Here is a 15,146-nt window from a genome sequence, read left to right as displayed (position 1 = left end):
TAGAATTGTTAATACAATTTTAATAGTGCGATAGTTTAGAATATCTTTCTTGGTAAAGAAAGCGAAGTATGAACACGTGTGTGTGTGTCAGGAAGGACATTTCATTTCAGTTGTCATCAGTTGAGATAAGAGGCGCTTTGTTTTGGGTTAGTGATGACAGGCTTGGGACTTTCAAATACTGATTCGTCACATACGAGCTCCAAGACGAGTGATTTCATATTTGTTACACATTGGTCAGTCACGTCACGCCGCTCTCAGAAAAAATACGTGTGATCAGTTACATCATGTTTTAGCAAGATTGCGTTCTAAAACGTTTGCTGGGATGACGTCATTTTCCTTCTAAACTTCTCCATTGTATCTACTTTTAAAATGCTTTAATGACGTCACCTCCTGCTTCTAGAACTTTTGTATCTCATGCCCAAAATGCTTTAATGACATCCATGTAATTGTTCACGTGTTACTGGAATCCTAAAATTTGTTCATTCTGATTTTTGAGACCAGTTGGTTGGATTCCCTCTCTCTCTCTCGTTCTTAGAAAGATTAATTTTAGCGTAGTGTTTGTAGTCCAGGTATTAGCATTAACTTTTGAGATCTGAATTTAGCAAAGTTATTTAGTTAAGTAATGGTGCCTGGTAAAGAAGTGTATTGTGGTAGCATGGCTGCAGCAGAGTGATTTACAGAGAGTTTTCACAAGTTTGTGTAAGGTAACGTGAATTTTACTTATTAATACCATGGTATGATAAGTTAGGAAATTTTGAACAAGTGAAATCATTGATAAATCTTATGTGTATTTTTGTGTGTTTTTCTGTTTACAATCTCTATGTTTTCACATTTTTATGTTTGTGATGTAACATTTATTTACATAGCGTTTTAAATATTTCTTGGTAATTTAACATTGCATAATTGATTTAATTTAGTATTTCATTCATTTAAGATTTTCTTTTTAAATCTTGAGTAATTCTTGATAGTTTAAATTTTGCTTGATTAATTTAAATTCCTGATAAGTGTTTATGAACTAGTTTTGTTTCAAATTTAAATTCAAGAATTAATTGAGTGTTGTATTATTTTCAAGTAATAATAAATTTTTCAGATTGTGAATTCTAATTAATTGTGAATTCTAATTATAAACTTTGAATATGAAAATAAATTTTTGTATTTAACATTTTTAGAAAAACAGTGTTTCATTTATTGACAATCAGTGAATAGGATTGGTTGTGTGTGCATAAGGCAAAGTGATAAACATGTTTTGTTCTTTTAGTTTGGTAAAGTGAGTTAGGACCAGGGAAACAGTTAGATTTTTTGATGGAGTGATGCCCTTCTATTCTAGAATATTTAAATAATTTTTTATACCTCACACATATTCTGATATTGTAATTTAGTTTGATTGTTCAAGTGATTGATAAATAAGTTTTTCTAAGGATCACTGTTACCTTTTAGAGTACTCAGTGTAATAACATGTTATGAGAGTCCAGGTATCTGAATGAAGTGAGGTATATTTTGAATCTTGGAGATTAGCTAGTAATAACCAGGTACTTGATACGACAATATATATATATAATATATATATATATATATATATATATATATATATATATATATATATATATTATATATATATATATGTATACTGTATATATATAAACTATCTCTCTCCTCTTTCTCTCCCTATTACCTCCCACTCTTTTCTCCTCCTCTCCTCCCACTTTTTCTCACTCTCTCCCATACACCCATTCACTATTATAGAATTCAACAACCTAAGGCCGTGTATTCACGATCAACTCTTACCTGTCATTTTTTCTATTCAGTTCATGAAATATGCATGTTAAAACTTACGTAGACAATACAGTCTGTGGGCGGAGATTATCCGCTCACTAGAATGGATAAACTGATGGTATTACCTATACTATCTTCCGACTGACTGACAGGTAATTGCACGTGTGGACGGGATAGCGCCAATTTCGTGACAGTTAGTTGCTGTAATTCATCTGGGAAGCATCTCAGACGCTCTGATCAGAATATGAATAGATTATGTGTAGGCGTTATTCATTTCACTGTTAGACCCTTCAATGCTATTTGAAAACAAATATATATATATATATATATATATATATATATATATATATATATATATATATATATATATATATATATATATGTATATATATATATATATATATATATATATATATATATATATATATATATATATATATATATATATATATATTTGTGTGTGTGTGTGAAAGCCTGAGTGAGGCTTGAGGAAAATGAGTGAATAAGAAGTGAATATGAAGAGAATGGATAAGCGAGGGGTGGATACAAGAGAAGATGAAGAAAAGAAGATAGTGAGTGATAGCAGAAAAAAAGAGACAAATGGTAAGAATATAAATGAAATGAAGATAAGTGAGGGATGGGAAAGAGTGAAAGAGGTAAACACAAAAACAAAATAGCTGGATGAGGTAGGGGCAACGGGTTCAAGTGATTTAGAGGGGAGGGGGCAGATCTACACATGTATAGGCGTAGAGTGGGGGGTGGATATGGGAACGGAGAAGTTGGACATGGAAATGGATGGTAACATTTGTCATGAGGCGGTTTCAACTCACCTCAACAATCTTCATCCATATCTGACGTACGAATTTACCCATCTGTGACCCTATTCTTGTGAAATCGTTTGCGGACGACATAAGCCACTGTGAATAGTTTGTGTTCATGAGCACTGGTCTTCGCTTTCAGATAAATAAAAGATATATATTTTGTTTCCTTTCACCATATTTACCATTTTATAGCCCTAACCTATTTCAGTTTCAACATGAGACCTGCAAACATCAAATAATAAGTTTGCATAGACATAATTTACCCTTTTGATTTAACAAACAAGAGAAAATGAGAGTCTATATTTTTGTTATTCAGGACACGCATATGCGTGTAAAAGAGTGCTCTCAGAAAAGGATCTGTTTCATAATCTGAAGAGCTGGCATTAGACCCAAGGCCATTTACCAGTCTTCGTGCAAGAGGTTCAATTAATAAACAGAAGAGTCAGCATATGAAGTAAAGCCATTATATCTAGCGAAATTGGATCTTTAATCTTCATCAGCAAATGGAACTTAAAAAATTTTCATCTTGTACTGTTCCAGCGGCATTTGCACACGACATTAAACGAGTATAAAATGCGCCGAAGTTTCTTCGGCGCAATCGAGCGTATAATACTGTATGAAACTCTCAGCCGCGGCCTATGAAAATCTCAGCCGCGGCCCATGAAACTTTCAGCCACGGCCCGGTGGTGGCCTGTGTCGTTGGCACCTATAGCAGTGCCAGACGCACTATCGCGGCCAACTTGAAACCTAAAATAAAATTACTGAGGCTAGAGGCTGCAATTGGTATGTTTGATGATTGAGGGTGGATGATCAACATAACAATTTTTCAGCCCTCTAGCCTCAGTAGTTTTTAAGGTCTGAGGGGCGACAGAAATGTGCAGACGGACAGACAAAAGTTGCCCCCAATAGTTTTTTTTAGAGAAAACTAAAACACGCCCAATATACTCCATGTATATATATATATATATATATATATATATATATATATATATATATATATATATATATATATATATATATATATATATAAAGAGAGAGAGAAAAGAATAACGATTATACTGACAAGGTACAAATGCGGACGTAACGGTTGCAAGAGAGTACAGAGGGCTGGTCAGCAAAGCCACTGTTCGATACAGAGATATGAACATGGGGATACCTTCTTGAGAACGAGCGCAAAAGTGAAAGTTGGGTTGGATGATGAAATGAGCTCATGGACATTTCTGCCAAAAAGAACAATATATCTTAATTTTTCTGTATCTCTTATTCTTCCTTTTTATTTTGAATTAATCCCATCCTTTCCTTCGCATTTTCTTCATCACCTCTTTTCCACTTCATCTCTTCTCTCTTTCTTCTCTCTCTCTTTTCTTCTCTCTCTCCCTAAATTGCACTTTATCTTCTGCTTCTTCTTCTTATGAAATTCCTTCCCTCTGACTCACCCTTGTAAACTTTCTCTTCCTCCTCAATCTATTCTTTCTCGGGTCTCTCTTCCGCCTCTCTCTCCTTCACTTCCTCATCTCCTTCGTTCGTCTCCTCCGCTTCCCGTCCATTTCCGTTTGTTTCCCTTGCAACTTTTCTCTGGATTTTACTCCTTTCGGCCTGTTCGCAAATGAAGCACACTTCTTATCGGCATGATTTTTTCTCGTCCATTACCCCAGCGGCAAGGCATCATTTTAGTAGGCCCCGGCCATCCTTGTATCTCCAGTGTATCGTAGTGCAGTATACCCACGGTGTGTTCTTGTTTCCAGTGTTTATTTGTATATCCAGTGTAACTCACTGTTTCTACAGTGCCGGCGTATCTCCAGTGTTATCACTGTATGCACAGCATTTCCACGGTTTTCCCCTGTATCTTTGTACCCCCAGAATCCCTGCAAGAGTTCCGAGGTCTTAAATGCGTAGCCCTTCAATTCAGTGCGGTCTATGTACCCAAATCCTGATATATGGAAAATGATGATGATTGGAAGGATTATTAAAAAAAAAATCGTGTCTAACCGTCGACCAGGCTTTCATCTCCGTGTCTTTTTCGGGGCGCTGAAGTATCAGAGAGAGAGAGAGAGAGAGAGAGAGAGAGAGAGAGAGAGAGAGAGAGAGAGAGAGAGAGAGAGAGATATTCATTACTTTATGGAGAAAACTTCAAAATTCCCGTTATCTTTCAAAGGTTATTTGCATATACCTCCGGTGTATGACACGAAGCAAAAATAAATACATGATATCCTTTGCGTTTTATCAAGTACACACACATATATATATATATATATATATATATATATATATATATATATATATATATATATATATATATATATATATATATATATATATATATATATATATATATATATATATATATATATATATATATATACATGAGTATATAATGGAGAGAGAGAGAGAGAGAGAGAGAGAGAGAGAGAGAGAGAGAGAGAGAGAGAGAGAGAGAGAGAGAGAGAGAGAGAGAAATGCTGAAATTACAATTCTTTTCTCATTTAATTTGCCGTATTTCCCTGATTAGCTATCTCCCTACGTCCGTTTTTCCTCTTAATAGGCAGCTGGCTGAATTCCATCTCATCCAGGCTGAACAGATGGTGAAAAAATAAGTAAAAGTAATTAACGATGGAATTAGCCAGAGATGAATGATTCAGGTCTTACCACCCACACACCTAATATACCCATGTTATTATGAGAGAGAGAGAGAGAGAGAGAGAGAGAGAGAGAGAGAGAGAGAGAGAGAGATTATATGAGATAAGCAAGAGAGAGAGATGTATTATATATATACAGTATATATATATATACATATATATATAGATATACAGATATAGATATAGATAGATATATATATATATTTCACGACAGGAAGCCATCCCTACAAGAGCTGATAGAAGGCCCAAAGGTCGTACACGGAGAGGATAACTATGGTCGCCTCTTAAGAGCCGAAGCGGTCAGCATCGGTACCCAGAAACCGACCCTGAATATCCAACTAGAGTCCTCACCAGCAGAAGAAACAATGCGCGAGCCAGCCAATAGGGACCAGAGAGCATGCCCCCAACCTAAGGGACACGACAGCACCCAGAGAGGGCCAAGTAGCATGCTTCCTCAAGACACTGAGGCCCCGCCTAACACGAACCTCGAGCCGTTAATTAGCATAGAGGATTTAGACGCACACATGCACTCAAATTTAATGTTATATACATTTATGTTTAAACAGACATTTGTTTATTTGTACCTTTTAAATACGTTATAAAATTTTGTTTATTTTTGTACCTTATTTTCTGTATTTGCAAACCAACATGTAAGACTTTACTAAATTTTAAACACAAATTTAAGGAAACATTAAGCACATGGCATTATATTTTAAATATTTATTTAACCACATGTTTAAACTTTCACTTTTGTTGTCATATATGATTCTTTGTACCCGAAACAACGCCCTGTAATGGTTAAGATTTTAATCCTTTGACCAACTAATACACGGACCTCAAGGGCATTCTCCCCACACGATGATATAAATAAGCCGAAAGGCCAGATTGTAAGTCAGTAGTCGCTTGATAATGCCGTAAAGGCGAAACAGCTGTCGCGACAAAAATCAATAAATTGAAGAAACTGACGCAAGAATATCTGAAAAACTCTGACGGTATGAAGATACTTGCAAGAAACTTATTGATGCCACTAAAACAATTGTTTTTAACAAAAATATACATACATGCATACAAATATATATATATAATATACTGATATATATATATATATATATATATATATATATATATACAGATATTTATATATGAATGTAATCTATATATGTACACACACACACACACATATATATATAATATATATATATGCTACATGACCAACCCAGCACTGCCTGGAAAAACTCTCTGAAGAATTCAGAAAAATTTTCCTGCACCTCCTGGTACTGACTGTCCTTTCTATCCAGGAATTAATATGCTGACTGTCCCTTTTATCCAAATATTAAGTGCTGACTGTCCCACTTATCCAAGTATTACTGTGGTGACTGTCTCTTTAATCCAGAAATTACTGTACCAACAGTCCCTTTTATCAAATATTACTTAGCTGACTGTCCCATTTATCCATATATTACTGTGGTGACTGTCCCATTTACCCAGAAATTACTTTGGTGACTGTCCCTTTTATTCAGGTGACTGTACTGACAGTCCCATTTAACCAAGTATTATTGTACTGACTATCCCTTTTATCCAAGTATTACTGTAGTGACTATCCCAGTTATCCAGTTATTACTGTGGTGACTGTCCTATTTATCCAGATGTTACTGTGGTGACTGTTCCTTTTATCCAGGTATTACTGTGCTGACTGTCCCTTTTACCCGGGTATTACTGTGCTGGCTGTCCCTTTTATCTAGACATTACTGTAAAGACTCTCCATTTTATCCAGGTATGACTGTGCTGACTGTCCCAATAGCTAGGTATTACTTTGCTGACTGTCCCTTTATCCCGGTATTACTATGGTGACTGTTCATTTTATCCAGATATTACTGTGGTCACTGTCCCATTTACCAACCCCCAAACCTAAACACACCATACAGCTTAACTGAAACACACTAAACCTAAGCTCAGGTGGAGAAACTGTCCGTCGACAAGAAAAAGTAAATTGAAAGAATTTCGAAAAAAGTTCCCTTATTGCAGAGGAACTTGCCAAAAGAGAAAAAGAAATACAGACTGATTCAAAGTCTTGATAAGAAGACAGTACCTATGAGCAATGCTACTGACTTCAATAGAAGCAGCATAAAATAGAAACTAAGGCCAAATGGCATATATATATATATATATATATATATATATATATATATATATATATATATATATATATATATATATATATAAATATATATATATATATATATATATATATATATATATATATATATATATGATACATATATAAATATATATAGACGTATATATATGTATATATATACTGTATATATATATATATATATATATATATATATATATATATATATATATATATATATAATTACATACATGATACATAATTTTATAAATATATATACAGATGTGTGTGTGTATATGTATATATATGTATATGTATATATATGTATATGTATATATATATGTATATATATATATATATATATATATATATATATATATATATATATATATATATATATATATTATATGTGTGTATGAGAGAAAAGAGAAAGAGAGAGCGAGAGACAGACAGACAGACAGGAACTATATACGATGAGTAACCATTAACGTTAGAAATAAAGAGATGAATACGAAAAAACACACGAAAGAGTGAGAGAGAGAATACTACGTGCTATAATAGAAGAGAGAGAGAGAGAGAGAGAGAGAGAGAGAGAGAGAGAGAGAGAGAGAGAGAGAGAGAGCCAAGCGACAGAGCGAGAGACAGGTCCTGAGCGTAGTTGCTCCTCATTCCCTCATCTGCCTTTGCCCAGCGCTCCGGTGCCACGCTTTCGGTCCCTGCTCGAATGTTGCCGCGGGAGGCCCCGGCCCTCGGAGCAGTGCCACAGCATAGCATACGCTAAGTGCCAACGGTTCCACCCAGGGCGTACGGAGAGTGTAGAGTGCCTCCAAAGGGAGAGGAAGTTAACAGTGAAAATGCGGGTGGCGTAAAATACACAACGCGGCCTTTAAGAAAACTTTTAGATGGTTTTAGCAGTATTTGTTTAAGGTATTGATTTGTTTACACCATGCTGGCGTCACCAGAGCGAAGGTCATCGGCGTTAGTTTGTTTGTAATGTGCGACGCTTAATCCTAGTGATGTTATCAATGTTTTTGCAGTGACTTGTTTATTTTGAAGTCAGACAACCATAACGATATGTTTATTTTAAAACTGTAAACAATATCTTTAAGTGATAGAAAGAAGTGACAGGTTCAAACAACTTCATAAAACATTATTTCAGTGAAAGGTATGAAGAAAATTACACAGAAAAGTAGTGTGAATAGCAATCGAAAAAAAGGAAAGAAATTCCCGTAAGACGTGTCTGGATGATGGAAAGATACTTACGGCGATATGAGTTAGAAGTGTTACCGGAAAATATATGAAAAGATTGAGCTCGCCCCTCTAATAAGCAACCAGTTATTATGTAAAAGATATGTATGAGAATGACAACTAAAAAAAATTGCGTATTGTGGATTCTGTATCCCCCTTTTACAATCTGGTTCACTAGTTTACGCAGAATGTTATTTACGACGTCAGGTAAAATAAATATACAATTATACTGTTTCAGTTGTACAGCGACTTTAAAATGCGGTTGATCATTCACACTTCTGAACAAAATATGTAAAACTTATTTTTGCAAAACTTTTATAATGCAATGAGGGGATTATTCGTGATATGAAACATGAAATATATAAACAAAATATAACTCATGAGCACTCAAATATCACATAACATACGTGCATGTATGTGCGTAAATGCTGACAGGCCAATCTGCGTGTATACTGATTGATTACCAACTGCATGTCTGAGATTAAACGAGCCGTTCATGAGATCCTTTGAGTGAGGGGAGATGTAGGGCTAAAGGTATTTGCCATGCAATTTCAACTGAGCATCACGTAGACTCTTGGGAGATGCTCCATTAGTCATATTTTTCTTTTATCCTCAGTGAAAGACTGGGGAGGAATGGTACACGAATACCTGTTTTGCGCAAGCTCATGTAAACGCTTGTCCAGATCAGAGAGAGAGAGAGAGAGAGAGAGAGAGAGAGAGAGAGAGAGAGAGAGAGAGAGAGAGAGAGAGAGAGAGAGAGAAATTTCTTGGCATATTCTTGATTTAAAGATTTCAAAGAACGTCAAGGGAAAAGTTGAGATGTCATCTTTTGTTTTTGGAAGATCTTGATGCTGATTATCATTATCAAAAGTTGATAAACATCTTTATGAAAATAAGCCCGAAACGCCAATGGTTGAAAAACCATCTTCTAAAGAAAAGAACTTCCATTCGTCAAAACACACATATATATATTACACAGAGAGAGAGAGAGAGAGAGAGAGAGAGAGAGAGAGAGAGAGAGAGAGAGAGAGAGAGAGAAGAAACCAATAAAGAGAAATCAGAAAAAAGCTAATTAGTAGCGGAAAATAATTGAGCAGATACGTAGAAATAAGTTAGAAAATGCAGGCATTGCAAGAAGTCGACAAGTTCAAAGTAAAACCTCAGCAAATAGAAGAATGTCCCAGTTTTTAGAAAGGTAAATTCTCAAGGAGCTTAACAATCTTGGGCACACTTTGGCAAAAATTCCGTGAGCCCTCTCACAAATATGAAGCTAAATTCAAAATGGTTTGCCGTGCAACTAGTTATGAAATATATATATATATATATATATATATATATATATATATATATATATATATATATATATATATATATTGTTTGTTTGTTTGTGTGTAATAACTTAAATCCAAGGGAAATCGAAATTGATAAGTACATAGGCCCCGGCCAGGATTTGAACCTGGGCCTTTGGTTTAGATAGAACTATAAACAACCGAGTTTGAACAATCGGCTATCAAGAAAGGTACAAATTGATATCGACTCTCGTGTACAAATTCCTGTCGAATTCAGGTTCTGTAATTATAATCAATAGCCGCGTGGTCAAAGTCGAGTGTTTATCTTTGTGTCTGAACCAAAGGCTAAGGTTCGAATCCTGACCGAGCCAGATGTGCTTATCAATTATATTTTTCCCTGGGGTCCAAGTTTCTTCAGTCAATCATTTCCCGCTACAGGGGATGGCCCAGAGGAAAGACAAGACCACTGCCACATACATATTTCAGCCGAGTACTCTTCCACAACAGATGTTGTTCCATTCACCAACACCGAAGGCTCGTCGGCAGTGCGCTGAAGCTGAATCCCTCTACACAAAACACGTCAATTATCTCTACTTTGCACACACTGGATAGTAACCCCATCACCTCCCTCACCATTTACTGCACTTACGCCAACCTTTTCACCAATTTTACTGAGTCTCCCAATTTTTCACGCTTTAATCATTCTTACGTCACATGGTCTATACAAACCTTATTTCCTTTATATATATGGGTTCAACATGCATGCTTTTCTATTCCTTTGCACACTTTCAACTACCTTCCTTGCTTCTTTTATTGTGACCCACGTCTTTTCTCATCCAGCTGCCATCCATTATGTTGTACGGATTAATTGCTTCCAGTCTTTAACCTTCGATTTTAATATCCATAGTTCTATCTTCCCAGTTTTCGTTTAACCTCAAAACCTTATTTTTGTGCATTACTCTTACCTTTCACCTCTTACAAATACTTTAAACTCTTTCACTAGTTTATGCAGTTTCTCATTACTATTGCCAATCAGTGATGTATCATCTGCAATTATCAACCATTTCAAACTTCAATCATGTTTCATTTTCAACCCACAACCTTGCACATAATTCAGATCTATTTTCTCTGACTCCTCGCATAGTTCCACCCTTAGGATATTACTGTCAGCACTACAACCTGCAACACTGATTTCCAAGAGATTTATGTGCCCCAGGTGTCCAGGTTTCCTTGTTTATCACTTATCCAAGTACTAACCGGACCCAAAACTGCAGAGCTTGTTTGATTGCAGTTATCAATGGATACTTGAGCAAACATTCTGTCGTGGAAGTGAAACTGAGTTTTGAAAATGAATCAGAGAAAATATTTGAATTTGAGAGAAACCAATAAAGGATACAGGAAGGACAGCTGATCAGTCAGACATATCAAGAAATGAGGACAGTGGAAACAAACTGATACATATAATCATCTTAATTTGTGCCGACGTTTCAAGACAACTAGTCTCATTTTCAAGGCTGCAATAAAAGAATAAATATTATGAATTATAAATACATATAGACTACACAGAAATCTTTTTTATAAAAAAAAATTATACATAAGAATTAATTAAGCATTGCTGGAGGTACCAACCTATACAGAAGGGAGAGGAAGGGCTACTGGAAGGAGGGTAAGTGAAAAGCAACGAAACCGGTTACGACAGGTAGAAAGGGGTGGAGGAGTTTTGGGCATTCAACAATGGCACTGTTCAGTTTAATTACTAGCGATTCCGGAATAGAGAGTGCTAGCTCAGAAGAGGCTCATGTAATGATTTTAAATTGATCATATTCAATGTTATTGCCACATTTTTTGGCATGTTCTCTGATATATGAAAATTCAGGATTATATACTCAGTTTATTGCTCGTTCAATAGCTCACACCTTTGTGAGAATCGACGCGTACCTTGAGTAGTCTTTGGGTGGAACCCACGTAAGTTCCTCGAGAACACCGATGACAATCGTATTTATATATCACCCCAGACGTCATAAGGTCACTTAAACGGTCTTTAGTACTGAATAAAGAACCTATCCTCAGAGCCTCTTCCGAGATAGTACTATCTATTCTGGAATCGCTAATTATTAAACAGACAGTTCCACTGTTGAATGCCCAAAACTCTTCTACCCCTCTCTACCTGTCGTAACCGGCTTCTTCGATTTTCACTTACCCACCTTCCTTCTATATAGGTTGGTACAGCCAGCATTGCGTAATTAATCCTTATGTACAAATTTTCTTTTACAAAAAAATTTTTCTGTGTAATATAGGTATTTATAATTCACAATATTTATTCTTTTATTGCAGCCTTGAAAATGAGACTAGTTGTCTTGAAACGTCGGCACAAATAAAGATGATTTTATGTACCAGTCTGTTTCCACTGCCCTCATTTTTTATATATATAATCAGACACACACATACATACACTACATATACACTCACACATATTACATATATATATATATATATATATATATATATATATATATATATATATATATATATATACATACATACACACAGTTGAAAGAGAGAGAGAGAGAGAGAGAGAGAGAGAGAGAGAGAGAGAGAGAGAGAGAGAGAGAGAGAGAGAGAGAGAGAGAGAGAGAGAGCATTTACAGTGAATTCGAACAAGTGCTTTGGGGAAGCTGAATTGTAACTTACAAAGCAGATGCAGATGGAGATAATTTTAGCCAATCTGACAAGGATGGAGTCCGATGCCAATGGAGTGAGTCTTTAAAAGAACAATTGGATGTGGAGGATAGAAAGGATCTGAATAGAGGACGAGTGTCAGAGATTCAGGCAAATTCAAGAATATTTGTGAATCTGAATAGGGAGGATGCGCGAGGGCAATTTAAAGGTTGATTAATGGAAAGGCACCGGGAGCTGTGGAGATTACAAATGAGATTCTGAGATATGGAGGACAGAGTGATTGAATTACTGATTCCTGTGAGTGCGGTACGTCTGGATGTGGAAAAGTTCCAAAGGCATAGATGATAGGAATGTGTGATCCTTATTACAAAGGGGAGAGATAACAGCGATTCATATGGGATTAGATGTTAAATACCATAAAAATTTTAGGACATTACACTTGATTTTTCTTGAGATGTGAATGGTATTATTTTGGCTGAATACGAGATTACAAAATTATGGTAAGGGAGGAGAACTGTCTGTTTACAGAAAAAAAACACTGCAATAAGTATTTCTTATGAATAGCTTCATAAATTGAAAAGTAAAAGGGAAACATTATAATTAAATTTATGTATGTACAGGCATTTAAGAATGTTGCCGTAAAAGACAACTTCTTTTCAGTGATTATGCGTTTTATGGTGAAAATGAAGGTGTTCTATTAATAAATATACCCGTTATAGTGACTGTAATTTGTAAAAAGAGGTTATGACAGAGGTGTTTTGTGTCCCTCTGAGATTTTAATATTTTTTAAGGAATGGGGTAACGAGCGATATTCTGGAAGGATCACATATAGGGAGAAAGGATCACTTGATGTTTACAGATGATAATACCGTGCGAGATGACGATAATGAAGAGAAGCTGGAAGAGTCTGGTGAAAGTATTTATAAACGGAGGGTTGAAAGAACGCTTTAACAGTGTCAATGATATGAGGGTAAATGGAAGTCAGAAAGACGAGCAATGAACGTCTCGTATTCATGGAAGAATGAAAGTGGATAAACTGTAGCGATATTCAATAGTAAATGTTACGGAAGTTACGGAAGAAAAATTGCCCAGTCAAAGAATAGGCGAACTGAGTAGGTAGCGGGATCTCTTAGAAAGGTTTCGAAAGAAAAACGAAGTGTCTTGAAAAAGCAAGTGACAGAATGTAAGAAGACACTGCTAAACCGATTCTCCTTTAAGGGCGCATGAACTGTGGTTGCTGAACTGAACAAAGATATATATATATATATATATATATATATATATATATATATATATATATATATATATATATATATATATATATATATGTGTGTGTGAACTGAAAAGATTGATCAGAGCATTTTTTCTCACTTGAAAAGAACTGAAGACGATAAATTGGCAGAACGAGCGTAAAACACGGAAAGTCCGGGAAGAAGTGGAAGAGGAGTACCGATGATAAAATACTCACTAGATGATGCAACGGAAGGCGTAAATATCTATAAGCAATGATTATAAGTGAAAGAGTGAGTTGAGTGGTGCGATGTACAGCATGTGATGTTGAGAGGAACGAGGAATGGTGATGATCTTCCTGTGAAAGTGTTCTGCTCATGGGACTTATCCCTGATTCTAGAGTTAAATGACGAATGAGGTATTGAATAATGTGTTGTTTTCTTCTGGATACACCCATGAATAGGAAAACGACTTACTGTTAAAACACACACACAAACACACGCACACACACCACACACCCACACACACACACACACACACACACACACATATATATATATATATATATATATATATATATATATATATATATATATATATATATATATATATATATAAGGAATTTTCATTGTTTTTCATATATAAGGACCTCGCAAGCATTACAATGAGAGTAACAGCCATTTCTATTCTGAAAGCCAAAGTGTACAGAACTCGGCGTAGCTGACGCACTAAGTAGCGTGAGAGAGAGAGAAAGAAAAATGAAAGGCATATGGATGAAATGGGGTAGCTAGGGTTAGTCGCACTGAAGTGGAAGAAATATGTGAGTAGGCAAGGATGGGGTCAGAAAGTCAGCTGAGAGTGCTAGTGCATATAGGGGAAAGGAAAAGAAAATAAAAATAGGGAGTGGTGGGACGAGGAAATGAGACGTTTAGTGAAGGAAAGGTCACTGTCTGAAGTGCAGTTACAAGGCAAAGAGAGAACATCTTGGACATGCATGCAAGAGGATGAAGAAGGAAAAGGTTGTCAAGGAGAAAGCGAGGGAGAGTAAAAAGAAGGGAAATAAAGTAATGCAGAGAGATGAATCTAAATAATCACTTTATTTGAAAAAGCTGCACTGAAGGGGAAATTAATGCAACAAGAAAATGAACACGATCAATATTTTAAAAAAAAATACGATTAAAGAGACGTTGTCTGAAACGAATGTTGAAATAAATTTCTTTAAAATTTGTTGAACGTGGATGGCAAAACACACAGTTCCAAATGACGCAAGTGTGGAGGGGAGTTGGTGTAAATTTGGGATTAAGTATCATGGAGCGAGTGTTGAGGATATGAAGCG

The sequence above is a fragment of the Macrobrachium rosenbergii genome, chromosome 46, assembly GCF_040412425.1.
Source record: "Macrobrachium rosenbergii isolate ZJJX-2024 chromosome 46, ASM4041242v1, whole genome shotgun sequence".
NCBI classification, from domain to species: Eukaryota; Metazoa; Arthropoda; class Malacostraca; order Decapoda; family Palaemonidae; genus Macrobrachium; species Macrobrachium rosenbergii.
This window is presented reverse-complemented; position numbering follows the sequence as displayed.